Raw genomic sequence first — 16,187 nt, forward strand, 5'->3', positions numbered from 1 at the left:
AGTTTTCACCAGCATGTCATATAATCTGCACTGTGGACCTGTAAAACAAAAAGGGCAGCCACCCAATAAATAGCAGAATGAAGCATCCATGCTTCATTCTGATTTACAAGCCAGATGTATATTTTTCTTTAGACCCTGGACTGTGCAGAAAATAACCCAATACACACATGATTCATTAGAAGACGACTGAATGGGAACAAAAACATTTCCTGTGCAACTCAAATAGAAATAGCTGAAGGCTTAGAAAATCACAATGAGACTCCTCAGGAAGAAATTATAAAGCAAGTGAACAATGTTTGCCTTTTTTTTTTTCCTCTAAGTGAACATTTCATTTCTTTGCCCACTGGGTTTCTTCTGGTAACTAATTTAAATAGCCTAGAATAGAGACATGTTGACTCCTCTCTGCATGGAGAAACAACAGTTAATTTTACCCCTACTTTGTATTCTTTCTAAAGCAAGGCAGATAATATCCTTTCCCTACTTACTACAGCATAGAGTCCCAATTGAATAGTCTGAAGTCCAGAGTCACTCTATCATAAAAATCTAGCTTGCAGAGGAAACATCTTGATATAGTAGAAAGATCCATTAACTCATTCAGGATATTAAGGAACTTGTCAGTAAGCTGCTTGCTAGGCACAAGTTATTGTGTTAATATGTAGATGTTATGTAAACTAGATTTGTTTCTATTTTCATTTTATTTCACACTTACTAAACAAACTTGCAGCAGTTATAACAGCATCCTTTACAAAAAAAAAGATATAATACAAGAAAAATTCAATTACTACAAATACCATTCCCTAAAAGTAGATTGCACATAAAAGGAATATTTCCATATCCTAGCTAATGCCTCAAAAAAGTGTCTGCTAATGTAATTAAAATGAATCCACTACAAGGAAAATTCTTTATAACCAATCATTTCTGTGAATGAATGGGGGGAAAATTATTAATCCTTTGCTATATTCCAAGCATGGCAAAAACAAGATGATCCATAGTCCACATTTTCTAGTACCTTGTGCCCAAATAGTACATAGTTAGGGAAATGGTGGACTGGGAATAATGGTTGAGTCTAACATGTTAAAGTGGAATAAGGCTGTTCATTGGAAAAGAGCCTTTTTGCAGGTGATGATAGTGTTGGTTTGATTAAATTTCTTTCTTTTTTGGACAGTGGTGGGGATGTAAGGCAATTTGGATTGTCATTAATTTACCCAGGATCACATAGCATAGTCTGGATTTGAACTCAGGTACTCCAGACTCAAGAGCTGGTCCCTCATCTACTGCACCACCTAGCTACAGGATTATGTTGCTTAAAAAAAGAAGTGGAAGGGATGATAGTGACCCATGGAGTTGCAAGACAGAGAGTCTCTAGGGTGAAGAAGATGACACAGAATCCCAAAGAGTTTTGTTATTGTATCTTTAGATCTAATTTAGAGGAGAAAGCAGCAGTGACAGGAAAAATAAATGGCCAGAGTTAGGAAAAGGAAGAAAGATCATTTTCTTTATATAAAATTCTTGTACAAATGTTGGCACTTTAAAATTAATTGGACAGCCAATCAAACTATAAGTTTATTTGTACCTTAACATTGTACAAAGCACTTTAATAGACTTTCAAATCATTCTCCCATTGATTAATTTATCACTCAAGCATTTACAGAGGGAGTACAAAGCATAAGGCTGCTTAATATTATTATACTGTAGTCTGCTGTTGTTATTTTAATCCAGACCAATGATTTCATTGGTATAGTGAGATCCCAGCATGGAACTTCCTCTAAAATGACCTTCTCTTGATCTTATCATCTTATAGAATAGCCTTGAGCCTCTGAGAATTTTAAGTTACATACCTGAGTTCACAGCAGACTCGAATCCAATTATTCCTGATTCTAAGTAAAGTTCTATCCACTACACCAAGTTGCCTCTATCCATGTCTTCTCAGAAATAAGAATAATTATGTGAGTAAAATAAAGTTTAAACAATTGTTCAGCCAGTATATATGTATACAGAGGCCACCTTAATCAATATATTTAGGCATGGGAAGGACTGTTGCACGCTACCAAAACAAAACAAACCTGGACAGAATCTTGGATTTTTTGAAGCCATATGGCATTTTTTTTCATAGAACAAAAAGTCAGAGGAGATAAGCCTCGAGTTTTCAGAAAGAGTGTTTACATTATGTGTGAGTTCTGGGAAGTAACTGTACCAACATTAATTTTTCTTTGTTTTGTTCTTGAGGTGCTGAGCGGTATGTAGGAAATATAGCAAGCAGTTCCTTTGTCCAGATACCTTCTATGATATAACACCAGTACTGAGGGTCAAGTCTTATTAAGGACAGAAATCTGGGATGGTTGTTCTCAGAATAGCATAGAATCTCTGAGATAAAGAAGGGTACAAAGGTCATCTACTAAAACCCAAACCTGAAGAAGAAAAAAAAATCCCCTCTAAAGTATCCTTCACAAGTGACAATTTAATTTCTGCCTGGTAGCTTCAAGTGTAGGAGGAAATAAAGATGAGAAGCAGAGAAAGGAATACACAATCCTATTTCCAGTATTTTCAACATAATTTTCAGCTACTTCACTGAATACAGAGAAGCAACATAGCATTGTATACAGACATGGATAAAGGGCTGAACATGGAATCAAGAAGCCCAGGATTCAAGTAAAACCTCTAACACTTGCTCCCTATTTGACCATGTACAGATAACTAAACCACTTGGTGCCTCCAACAAACTCTCCAAAACTATATTTTACAAAACAGTTTCTTGTATTCAAGGGTAGAGGGAATTTCCAAACCAACAACTCCCCAAACTGATGAAATTAGAGGTCTGCTTTCCCCTGCCTGCCCCATAAAGAGACAGAATGCAGAATGGATAGTCGTACAGTAGAGGAGAATCAAAAACAAAAAATTTCACGGGCTTTGGGGTTAGAGGTCCCAGGTTTAATTGTGGTCCTGTCATTTACTCTGTGACCTTGCACAAGCCACCTGTCTTCACCAGAACACTGCTTCTTCATTTCTAAAATAAGAAGGCTGAACTAGATGACCTTTAAAATCTCTTCCAATTCCCAATATATAATCCATCAGGTCTCATCAAATTGGGAAATTTACAATATGAAAACCTCTTCCATTGATACTGCTCAGTTGATCTCAGAAAGTTATCCAGAAGACTAAGAGGTAAAATAACTTGTTTATGATCATGATATGATAAACTTAAATGCAGGTCCTCCATACTTCAAACTGGCCAGCCATTATATTTGCACACTGTTTTTAAGATCTCTCAGTCAGTATAAAGGGGGGAAAAATGACAAAATCCAATAGCTAATTGCATTTAGAGGAAAAATGACGAGGATAAATCAGTGATTTCTAACATGGGTAATTTTTAAAATGATAACAAATATATTTATTTATAGTCATTTTACATATATATGTATATGTGTCCATATATAGTCATTTTATATATTTACATATGTATATGTATACACACACAAAGAGACAAGGGAACATATTTCATATTTCCAACATATGCCTAAATATTTATTCATTGCCAAATACAGAATCTTAAAGCTGGAAGACATCTCAAAAATTAATCTAGTGCAATTATAAACATGAAAAAATCATGGTAGGATTCCTTTTTCCTAAGGTCACAAACTGATTAGTGCTAAAGCCATCTAACAAACTGATTCAAATTCAAACTCGGACACTTAACACTTACTAGGTGTTGCTCCCTAGACAAGTCATCTAACCCCAATTGCCTTACAGAAAGACAGACAGTAAGAGAGATGGGCTGGGAGGCAGGAAGTGAAGGAGAAAAACAAATGTAAAAAGAAGATGCAATAAGACAAAAATGATAGCAGTGTCATAGAAATCATGAAGATGTTCAAAAAAGTTTCTGTGGGGATGTCAGATCAAATGCAACAGACAGATCAAAGAAAATAAAGATGAAAATATCATTTAAGTGGGTGATAAGAAGGTCAATGATGATCTTCAAGATGTGATCTTCAGAGGAGTCCCTTCAATGAAGGGATGAGGACCAATAAATAGTTCATAGCTGAATGCTGAATACTAACCATGCATATATAAGCATACCAGGATGTGAACATATTCTGGGGACTATTTTGTCATCTGGAATTAAACATAGCCTCTTAAAAGTCTCTTAACTCCATTAAGCCTAAGAATATAAATAAAAGTTTTGATTCACAATCTACTCTGAGATGCAAAATAAATATATCAATATTTTAATGAAATTAATCCTGTGAATCTGTCCTATGTTTAAGAAGAACCAAGTCTTTCATAGTTGATCATCACATATTCTTGCTATTATTGTGTACAATGCATTCCAGGTTCTGCTTGTCTCACTCATTATCAATTCATGTAAATCTTTACAGGCCTTTCTAAAATCAGCTTGTTCATTATTTTTATAGAATAATATTTCATGACCGTCCTATACCACAGCTTATTCAGCCATTCCCCAATTGAAGAGCATCTACTCATTTTCCAATTCTTTGTTACCACAAAAAGAGCCGCTACAAACATTTTTGCACATGTGGGTCTTTTCCCTCCTGTATGATTTTTTTGGGATACAGATCCAGTAGTGGCACTGTTGGGTCAAAGGGTATGCACATCATTATTCATGGGCATAATTTCTGATTGCTTTCCAGAATGTTTGGACCATTTCATAATTCTACCAATATTGTAATCATATCCCAGTTTTCCCTCATCGCCTCCAACATTACCATTGTTTTTTCCTGTCATCTTAGCCAATCTGAGAGGTGTGAAGTAATACCTCAGAGTTGTTTTAATTTGCATTTCTCTAATCAATATTAACTTGGATTTTTTTAAAACTCTCTTTTTTCTCTCGCTTTTCCTGATTTGTAAATTGGGGATAACACTTTTACCATTTGTCTGAGAAAACCTATACTAAGTACTGTGTAAAGTTTAAAGTGCTAGTTACATGTAAATTAGCAGCAGCTGCTGCTGAAATAATAGTAGAACTTATTTAATATTCTAATACCAAAATAGAGATGCTAATTCTACTTACTGACACTACAATATTTTAATATCACTATAACCAATAAATTCACTTCAAAAAAAGTTTAAAACATGATGAGTCAATTATTACCTTAAGTTTTTCTCATCCATTTTCCAAAAGGCTCTTCAACATTGTCATCAAATTCTGCCAAAGCATCTCAGTTTCTTTGTTTTACTTCCAACCTCACTTCCTAGAACCCCTAAAGTTCTAGATTTCATTGAGACAATAGACAGAGAAATCTTTGAAAGAAGAAAGTTTTATTTCCTCTTAGAAGACCTTTGAAGAAAAAAGGAAGTCATATGCAAGATGAGGTTACTGACTTTGTCACCACAGGTAGCACATGTTTCTATAAGGAATCTCTTTTTATTTAGCTGTCACCTTAATAATATTCCCCCAGTTATTTCAAAATAACAATACTCCTTTCATACAGCCTTAGCCTGGTCAATTGACAATCTTTTTGTTCAACCTTTATTGATCTCTGGTACTATGCCCAACAGCAACTATTGCAGCCCTTTTCTAATCTTTTTTTGATTTAGCAAATTCAGTGCTCTGTCACTATCAGAAGATCATCTCTAATTATAAGAGGGGCGGGAATAGGTAAATGAGTAAAAAGATCATAATCTACCATTACTTTTATTTCAAAAATATTTCCTATCTATTCCTTTTTCCCTCTCTAGCCTGAGAGGCAGAGAGATATACTTTCTTCTCTTCCAAGGAAAACTAGCTACCTATTCTTTTTTTAATCTAAGTCTATTCACTGAATATTTATTGAATACTTACTACAGAATAGATACTATATAGGGGATTCTTATGACACAAAATTCCTTGATCTTATGTAATTTATGATCTAATGTGCATGATAAAACATACATAGATGAAAATATATTTGAGAAAGAGGAAAAAGTAAACAATGTTTATAAGAAAATTTGAGGAAAAAGAGATAATTTTTAACTGTGAATATCAGGGAAGGCTTCATGTCAAGGGACATCTGCTCTGCTCCTTAAAGGAAGAGTGAACTACTTTTAGAGATAACCAAATTGTGGATTCAAAACTTCAGGAATTTGCCCTGGCAAAATGGTGAATATCGCTCTACTATGAAGATAACTACTGCTTGCTGGATGTTCAAGAGCCATCCCTTGAGAAGTAAAGAAATCAAAATAGAGAAATCTATGAGGAACTTGACAAGACCTTCAAAATCAAGTTAATATATATTTTGATGCTTGGTGTCTTCTATGCAACTACAGGTATAAGGAAGGACAAGAAAAATAATGTCAGAAACAATGTCCAGAATAAATAAATTAGTGTTCAAAGATTTTTAGATGACTAAGGAATGAACAATATGAATACATTCTCCAAGGAGGGTCAGAAGACTATAAATACAACAAGCTACAAATGACATAATAAAAAATCAAATTTACCATATCTTAACAGATATCAAAATCCCAGTTTCTGATATACCTCTTATTTAAGATTTTGATGTCTCTGTTGCTTCATGAACTGCTAATGGCAAGGACAAAGTAAATATCAAATTATAAGGAATGATAAGATGAACAGAAGAGATTACCCATAATTACAGTACCCCTGACCTATCCAGTTTAAAGAAAGTCCTTCTTAACATGGCAAAAAATAGGCCCCCTGTCAATTTCTTAAAGAAAATTAACAGATGCGAAATATTCATCAGAATGAAAAATCAAAAAAGGCCTCAGCCAATGAAGGCTTAACCACTCCACCAAGTGAAGAGACACAGCAGCCAAGGGCAACAATTATTTTAAATACATCCTCATTTGAAAATCATTACTGAGGAAGATGACAGAAAACTACCAACAATATTTCCTCAGAAAACATGGAAAAGCAATTTTAAAGAAAATGATTCAGCAGAGAATTTGTTGTATGATCCAGCTAAGCCACATCATCATGAAAACATCTATGGATGGGAAATAGAATAGAACTCATCTAAAACATTTTCTTTTTTTTTTTTTTTTTTTTTTTTGTCTTCAAGTATTTTATTTTATTTTATTTTAATTTTTTTATTTAATAATTACATTATATTTACACTCATTTCTGTTCCGATTTTTTTTTCCCCTCCCTCCCTCCACCCCCTCCCCTAGATGGCAAGCAGTCCTTTATATGTTGGATATGTTGCAGTATATCCTAGATACAATATATGTTTGCAGAACCGAACAGTTCTCTTGTTGCATAGGGAGAATTGGATTCAGAAGGTATAAATAATCCGGGAAGAGAAACAAAAATGCAGATAGTTCACATTCGTTTCCCAGTGTTCTTTCTTTGGGTGTAGCTGCTTTTGTCCGTCATTTATCAATTGAAACTCAGGTCTCTTTGTCAAAGAAATCCACTTCCATCAAAAATATGTCCTCATACAATATCGTTGTCGAAGTGTATAATGATCTCCTGGTTCTGCTCATTTCACTTAGCATCAGTTCATGTAGGTCTCTCCAAGCCTCTCTGTATTCATCCTGCTGGTCATTTCTTACAGAACAATAATATTCCATAACATTCATATACCACAATTTACCCAGCCATTCTCCAATTGATGGGCATCCATTCATTTTCCAGTTTCTAGCCACTACAAACAGGGCTGCTACAAACATTTTGGCACATACAGGTCCCTTTCCCTTCTTTAATATTTCTTTGGGATATAAGCCCAATAGAAACACTGCTGGATCAAAGGATATGCACATTTTGATAATTTTTTGGGCATAATTCCAGATTGCTCTCCAGAATGGTTGGATTCGTTCACAACTCCACCAACAATGCATTAGTGTCCCAGTTTTCCCGCATCCCCTCCAACATTCATCATTATTTTTTCCTGTCATCTTAGCCAATCTGACAGGTGTGTAGTGGTATCTCAGAGTTGTCTTAATTTGCATTTCTCTGATCAATAATGATTTGGAACACTCTTTCATATGAGTGGTAATAGTTTCAATCTCATCCTCTGAAAATTGTCTGTTCATATCCTTTGACCATTTATCAATAGGAGAATGGCTTGATTTCTTATAAATTTGAGTCAGTTCTCTATATATTTTGGAAATGAGGCCTTTATCAGAACCTTTAACTGTGAAAATGTTTTCCCAGTTTGTCGCTTCCCTTCTAATCTTGTTTGCATTAGTTTTATTTGTACAAAGGCTTTTTAATTTGATGTAATCGAAATTTTCTATTCTGTGATCAGTAATGGTCTCTAGTTCATCTTTGGTCACAAATTTCTTTCTCCTCCACAAGTCTGAGAGATAAACTATTCTATGTTCCTCTAATTTATTTATAGTCTCGTTCTTTATGCCTAGGTCATAGACCCATTTTGATCTTATCTTGGTATATGGTGTTAAGTGTGGGTCCATGCCTAATTTCTGCCATACTAATTTCCAATTATCCCAGCAGTTTTTATCAAATAATGAATTCTTTTCCCAGAAGTTAGGGGCTTTGGGTTTGTCAAACACTAGATTGCTATAGTTGACTATTCTGTCTTGTGAGCCTAGCCTTTTCCACTGATCCACTAATCTATTTCTTAGCCAATACCAAATGGTTTTGGTGACTGCTGCTTTATAATATAATTTTAGATCAGGTACAGCTAGGCCACCTTCATTTGATTTTTTTTTCATTAATTCCCTTGAGATTCTCGACTTTTTATTGTTCCATATGAATTTTGTTGTTATTTTTTCTAGATCAATAAAATATTTTCTTGGAAGTCTGATTGGTATAGCACTAAATAAATAGATTAGTTTAGGGAGTATTGTCATCTTTATTATGTTCGCTCGGCCGATCCAAGAGCACTTAATATTTTTCCAATTATTTAAGTCTGACTTTATTTGTGTGGAGACTTTTTTATAATTTTGCTCATATAATTCCTGACTTTCCTTTGGTAGATAGATTCCCAAATATTTTATGGTATCAACAGTTATTCTGAATGGAATTTCTCTTTGTATCTCTTGCTGTTGGGTTTTGTTGGTGATGTATAAAAATGCTGAGGATTTATGGGGATTTATTTTGTAGCCAGCTACTTTGCTAAAATTATGAATTATTTCCAATAGCTTTTTGGTAGAATCTCTGGGGTTCTCTAGGTATACCATCATATCATCTGCAAAGAGTGATAGTTTGGTTTCCTCATTGCCTACTCTAATTCCTTTTATATCTTTCTCGACTCTTATTGCCGAGGCTAGTGTTTCTAATACGATATTAAATAATAATGGTGATAGTGGGCAACCTTGCTTCACTCCAGATCTTACTGGGAAAGGTTCCAGTTTTTCCCCATTGCATATGATGCTTACTGATGGTTTTAAATATATGCTCCTGACTATTTTAAGGAAAAGTCCATTTATTCCTATGCTCTCAAGTGTTTTTATTAGGAATGGATGTTGGATTTTATCAAATGCTTTTTCTGCATCTATTGAGATGATCATGTGGTTTTTGTTTGTTTGGTTATTGATATAGTCAATTATGTTAATAGTTTTCCTAATATTGAACCAGCCCTGCATTCCTGGTATAAATCCTACTTGGTCATAGTGTATTATCCTGGTGACAATTTTCTGTAATCTTTTTGCTAATATTTTATTTAAGATTTTAGCATCAATATTCATTAGGGAGATTGGTCTATAATTTTCTTTCTCTGTTTTCAGCCTACCTGGTTTAGGTATCAGTACCATATCTGTGTCATAAAAGGAGTTTGGTAGGACTCCTTCAATCCCTATTTTTTCAAATAGTTTATATAACATTGGAGTTAATTGTTCTTTAAATGTTTGGTAGAATTCACATGTAAATCCATCTGGTCCTGGGGATTTTTTCTTAGGGAGTTGATTGATAGTTTGTTCTATTTCTTTTTCTGAGATGGGACTGTTTAGGATATTTACTTCTTCCTCTGTTAGTTTGGGCAAGCTGTATTTTTGGAGGTATTTTTCTATTTCATTTAAGTTGTCGAATTTATTGGCATAAAGTTGGGCAAAGTAACTCCTAATTATTGCTCTAATTTCCTCTTCGTTAGTGGTGAGTTCACCCTTTTCATTTTTAAGACTAACAATTTGATTTTCCTCTTTCCTTTTTTTAATCAGATTTACTAAGGGTTTGTCTATTTTGTTGGTTTTTTCATAGAACCAACTCTTAGTTTTATTAATCAATTCAATAGTTTTTTTACTTTCAATTTTATTGATCTCACCTTTTACTTTTAGAATTTCAAGTTTAGTGTTTGACTGGGGGTTTTTAATTTGTTCCTTTTCTAGCATTTTTAATTGCAAACCCAATTCATTGACCTTCTCTTTCTCTATTTTATACAAATAGGCCTCTAGAGATATGAAATTTCCCCTTATTACCGCTTTGGCTGCATCCCATACATTTTGGTATGATGTCTCATTATTATCGTTTTCTTGGGTGAAGTTATTAATTATGTCTATGATTTGCTGTTTTACCCAATCATTCTTTAGTATGAGATTATTTAGTTTCCAATTATTTTTTGGTCTACTTCCCCCTGCTTTTTTGTTGAATGTAATTTTCATTGCATCGTGGTCTGAAAAGGATGCATTTACTATTTCTGCCTTACTACATTTGAGTTTGAGGTTTTTATGTCCTAATATATGGTCAATTTTTGTATAGGTTCCATGAACTGCTGAAAAGAAAGTGTATTCCTTTCTGTCTCCATTACATTTTCTCCAGAGATCTATCATATCTAGCTTTTCTAGTATTCTGTTTACCTCTTTGACTTCTTTCTTATTTATTTTCTGGTTTGATTTATCTAATTCTGAGAGTGCAAGGTTAAGATCTCCCACTATTATAGTTTTACTGTCTATTTCTTCTTGCAGCTCTCTTAGTTTCTCTTTTAAGAATTTAGATGCTACCCCACTTGGTGCATATATGTTTAATATAGATAGTGCTTCATTATCCATGCTACCCTTTAGCAAGATATAGTGTCCTTCCTTATCTCTTTTAATTAGGTCAATTTTTGCTTTAGCTTGATCTGAGATCAGGATGGCTACCCCTGCTTTTTTGACTTCACCTGAAGCATAGTAGATTTTGCTCCAACCTTTTACCTTTAACCTGCATGTATCTCCCCGCTTCAGGTGTGTTTCCTGTAAACAACATATTGTAGGATTCTGGCTTTTAATCCATTCTGCTAACCGCTTTCTCTTTATGGGGGAGTTTACCCCGTTCACGTTTATGGTTAGAATGACCAATTCTGTATTACTTGCCATCTTGTTAACCCCGGTTTATGCTTTCCTCCCTTCTTTCCCCTTTCCCCCCCTTCCAAGTATTAAGCTTGTGAGCACCCCTTGCTTCTCACAGCCCTCCCTTTTTAGTATCCCTCCCCCCTCCTTAGAGTTCCTCCCCCTATCTTACCCCTTTCCCTCCCAGTTCCCGTATTCCCTTCCCCTTAGCTTATTCCTTCCCTTTCCACTTTTCCCTTCTCACTTTTCAATGAGATGGGAGAAGTTTCACCATAGATTGAATATGTCTTAAGATTTTTCACTTAAAGCCAATTCTGAAGGCAGTAAGATACCCACTATATTCATCCCCCTCCATTCTTTCTCTCAGATATAATAGGTTTCCTATGCCTCTTCATGAGATGTACTACCCCCACTTTACCCTTTTTCTGGTACAATGTCCTTTCCACATCAATTTCTAGAACAAGGTATACATGTATTCTTTATACATCTATATAGTCAAAATATAGTTCCCAAGATTAATCTTTACCTTTTTAGATTTCTCTTGAGTTCTATATTTGTAGATCAAACTTTTTGTTAAGTTCTGGTTTTTTCATCAGAAATAGATGAAATTCGCTTACTTCGTTGAATGTCCATCTTCTTCCCTGGAAAAAGATGCTCATTCTCGCTGGGTAAGTTATTTTTGGTTGCATACCAAGTTCCTTAGCCTTTCGGAATATCATATTCCAGGCCCTTCGATCTTTTAATGTGGATGCTGCCAGATCCTGGGTGATCCTTATTGTGGCTCCTTGATACTTGAATTGGGTTTTTCTAGCCGCTTGCAATATTTTTTCTTTCACCTGAGGGTTCTGGCATTTGGCCACTATATTCCTTGGTGTTTTGATTTTAGGATCCCTTTCAGTGGGTGATCGATGAATCCTTTCAATGTTTATTTTTTCCTCTGTTCCTATGACTTCTGGGCAGTTCTCTTTGATAATTTCCTGGAAGACAGTATCCAGGCTCTTTTTTTCATCATGTTTTTCTGGGAGTCCAATGATTCTCAGATTGTCTCTCCTGGATCTGTTTTCCAGGTCTGTTGTCTTCCCCAGAAGGTATTTCACATTTTTCTCCATTGTTTGATTTTTTTGGATTTGCTTGACTGATTCTTCTTGTCTCCTCGAGTCATTCAATTCCACTTGTTCAATTCTGATTTTCAGTGAAGTATTCTCTTCACTCACTTTTTTAAAATCTTTCTCTAATTGTCCAATTGAGTTCTTTTGTTCTGTGGAATTTTTTTCCATTTCGCCAATTTTGTTTTTTAGAGAGCTGTTTTCTGTTTCCAGTTCACTAATCCTATTTTTCAAGGATTTTACTTCTTTATCCACTCTCTCTTTAACTTTCTCCAGGCTCTTTTCCCATTTTTCTTCTAGCTCCCTTGTGAGAGCCTTTTTAATCACTTCTATGAGGTTCATCTGTGCTGAGGAACAGATGATTTCCTCCTTTGGGGAATCACCTGGGGACTGCCTGTTTTTAGTCTCCTCAGGATTTAGAGTCTGCTCTCTATCTGTATAGAAGCTGTCAAGGGTTAAAGTCCTCTTCAGCTTCTTGCTCATTCTGTCTATTAATCAGAGACAAACTACCAAAGAAAAACAGAAAAAACTGGAGTCTTTCTTTGGGGGGGGGCTGGGTGTGTTATCGAGCTTCCTCTACAGACTGCAGGTGGCAGCAGTGAGGCACTAGCAGGACTGTGCTGCGCCTGCGCTCTGAGATCCCAAAGCGTGCTGAGTCACTGAGGGGGGGGAAGGGGGGGGGCAGGTCCTGAGAGACTCCAGCTGTTTGCAGTTGTATTCTTCAGCCCCGGTGTTTTTAGCTTCTCTGCTGGGCTGTTGACTTGCTGCCGGAGGAAATTATCCAAACCTGTAGCGAAGCTCTCCCCACAGAAACGGCTACGATCACTCTCCACCCCCTCTCCAGTCTGCTCCCGTGCTCTCACTGCTGCTGCCCGCCGCCTGCGCCCGATCTAAAACCGCCCCAGCCCTCCAGTAAAGACAGACCTTTCTTGGCGGATCTCAAGGATGGCTTCTCTTGGTAACTATTTGTGGGTTTTTTTCAGTCAAGCATTGATTCAGAGGCTTGTAATGAAGTGGATAGTGAGAGAAAGCGCGGAGCTTATGCAACTGTGAGCCTCCTCTCCGCCATCTTAACCGGAAGTCCATCTAAAACATTTTCAAACTGAACTATGACCTACACATTTAGACTTTACTATATCAGCACATCATGTGAGTAAATTGCAATGCTACTTAAATAAAGTTAGACCATATATAAACAGAAAGAGACACTATTTTAAAGACACTCAAGAAGCATTAGTTAAAATATATCAATAAAGGGGAGATGTCAAAAAATGCAAAAAAATTTCAGTAAATATTTCCACCAAAAACAAAAGAAAAAAGTAAACAAAGTTATTGACTCATATCTGTTTTCTAATCCCTTATAAAGTCTTTCTGAGAGCAGTCTAGCACAAAGGGACTATAGACTTGCTAAAATCTTGAAATGTGGTTTTCTGTAGTTGACTATATCATTAAGGTAAAATTGACTGAGAACTAGAAACAATTTAAGATTCTATTGTATCTATTATTTGCTATTTTCCCAAAGCAATTGACATAGTACAATAAAATATAACAATCAAGACTTTAAGAAAGAGACTAAACTAAGTAAATAAATTTTTAAAAGATATTCAAAAAAATAGGGTATCCATAAACAGAAGTGGAAAACAAGAAGACAAATGTCAACCTCAGGTGTATGATAATGGTGTGGATACACACGAAAAACAATAAAGAAGGATGTCTTATTCATTATAAGATTCTCCAAAAATATCTATTTACAAATGGCATTATACTGATAACATTAAGTCCTGTAATTTTATAAAAGAAATCTATAACAAAGCCAATGGTATCAGTATAACTATGCATACCAGGAAAATTAAATGTATAAAAAAACACATAGAAACCTGATTAGAAAAAGCTGCATGAATGACATTCTGCCAACTGGGCTATTGTTTGTATTTGTGCACTCCTTTTAACATATAAGGGTATATTATATATATATATAGATAGATAGATAGATAGATAGATAGAGATATAGATATATATATATCTATGTGTGATATGTGTGTATGTATGAAAGACTGTACATGTATGAAATACCTGTAGACAAATACTGAACTGCATTAAGAAACAAAAAAAAAAAAAAAAAGAAAAGACTAAACAATCACAATTAGACTGGAATGTAGTGATTTCCATAATGCCAAAACTATTTCTCAAACATCAATTTTCTTGTGCTTGTGACTCATGAAACACCATGATCTCTGAAACTCCAAAATGTCAGGTAATACAAAAGGCAATGGAATATTTATGGTGAATTTAGGTAGGCTGAAATCTTTAACCAATGATTTGAAAATTAGGAGTGTAGAATAATAACAAATACAAAAGGAAGAGGAAATGAGATGGCCACGTGCTGAGAAAAATGGATGACAAAATGTCAACTATTGGTATTTTCCCCAAAATAGAAGAATCATATGGCAGAAATACATGGTAGAAAAGAATTGCACAGTATGAGAAGCCATGGATTGGTTGCCAACTTTACTACTAAAGCGTGAAACCACTTTAATAATATAATTTCTCCATTAAAGCATAATCATCAACATATATATTTAAGTACCCCCAGAGAGGGAGGTATATAAAAGGCCTACTGAAGTACATGGAACTTAAACTGCATCTTAAAGGGATCTCAAAGCAGTCAAGATGAGGAAGGAAAGCATTCTTTTCAGGGTAGGGGGATAGCTAAATAAAATCACAGAGGAAGCAAATGGAATGGGGAAAAATAGGATTTTGTATTTTATGCTAAAGACTGTAGGGAATTACAAAAGCATCTTCAGCAAAGGAGTAACCTCTGTGTTAGGTATTATATGGAAAATGGCTTAAATTGGGGAAGGATCCGAGTTAAGATGTTATAAAATTTTTATAAAAGTCTACGTGAAAAATGATATGAGTCTAAACTGTAAATGATATGTTTAGCAAACATTAATCTTTTGTATGTATTTATTCTGTTTAATATTTTATATTCTTTCCTTAACCTTTTTCAATGTCTTACCTAATACTAGATAGTCTATAAACATGTTTATAAATCAATCCTACAAAAATTCTACCACAAGTATTCCTTAGCACAATTATCTATTTGGTGCTTTTTTTGTTATTTAAATATTATTATAATTTTACTGAAGTATATTAAGAAACCAAAATGAATTCTGATCATGTCTACATTAAATCCATAAATGATTTTGGGACGATCTCTGATTTTCAATTTTCTCATCTATAAAATGAGAGGGACAGACTACATATAAAGACTTTTCTTAAGCTCTAACTCTATGCTACTCAAATAATTTTTTTTTCAATTTCACTTGAGTCATCCATCTATATTGGATGTCTCTTCTCCTATTCACTAAAATTAAATAATATTTTAAAGTATTTAGCAAAATGCCCAGCGCATTAGAGGTGTTTAATATATGCATATTCCCTTCTTTATTCCTTTTTAAAACAACCTTTTATTTCTGTCACTACATCTTGACAGTTATCATTATCTTGGGAATAAATATCTTTAAATAAATGAATTCCACAAATTTAAAGTTTTTATTGTAATTCTTGCTCTAAATTGGTTACATTTTCTGTTTATTGTTAGTTTATAAGAATACAGGTTTTTGATGTTTGGATTTTGTTTTGTTTTGTTTTGTTTTGTTTTACCTCATCTCATATCCTACAATCCTTTTTTCTCACTTATTGTTTTGGCAGAGACAAATGAAGTCCATAGTCATATTAATGTGTTATCTGAAAATTATATATCTGTTTATATAATTATTTGTTTCTTTAATTTTCATTAATTCTATTTTATCCATTTCAATAAATTTTTTAATTAAATGCATCTTTTGTTCAGGATTCTCTTCTAAGGGCATTCTTAATATTTTCTGTCCCTCCAAC

At 34.4% G+C, this 16,187-nt stretch overlaps 1 protein-coding gene across 2 annotated transcripts in view; it reads right to left on the minus strand.

Moving 5' to 3' along the window:
• SEMA5A (semaphorin 5A) overlaps positions 1–16,187 on the minus strand; it is a 548,675-nt gene that overhangs the window by 407,647 nt on the left and 124,841 nt on the right. The gene's annotated exons all lie outside the window — the stretch shown is intronic.

The sequence above is a fragment of the Antechinus flavipes genome, chromosome 1 (genome assembly GCF_016432865.1).
Source record: "Antechinus flavipes isolate AdamAnt ecotype Samford, QLD, Australia chromosome 1, AdamAnt_v2, whole genome shotgun sequence".
Classification (NCBI taxonomy): domain Eukaryota; kingdom Metazoa; phylum Chordata; class Mammalia; order Dasyuromorphia; family Dasyuridae; genus Antechinus; species Antechinus flavipes.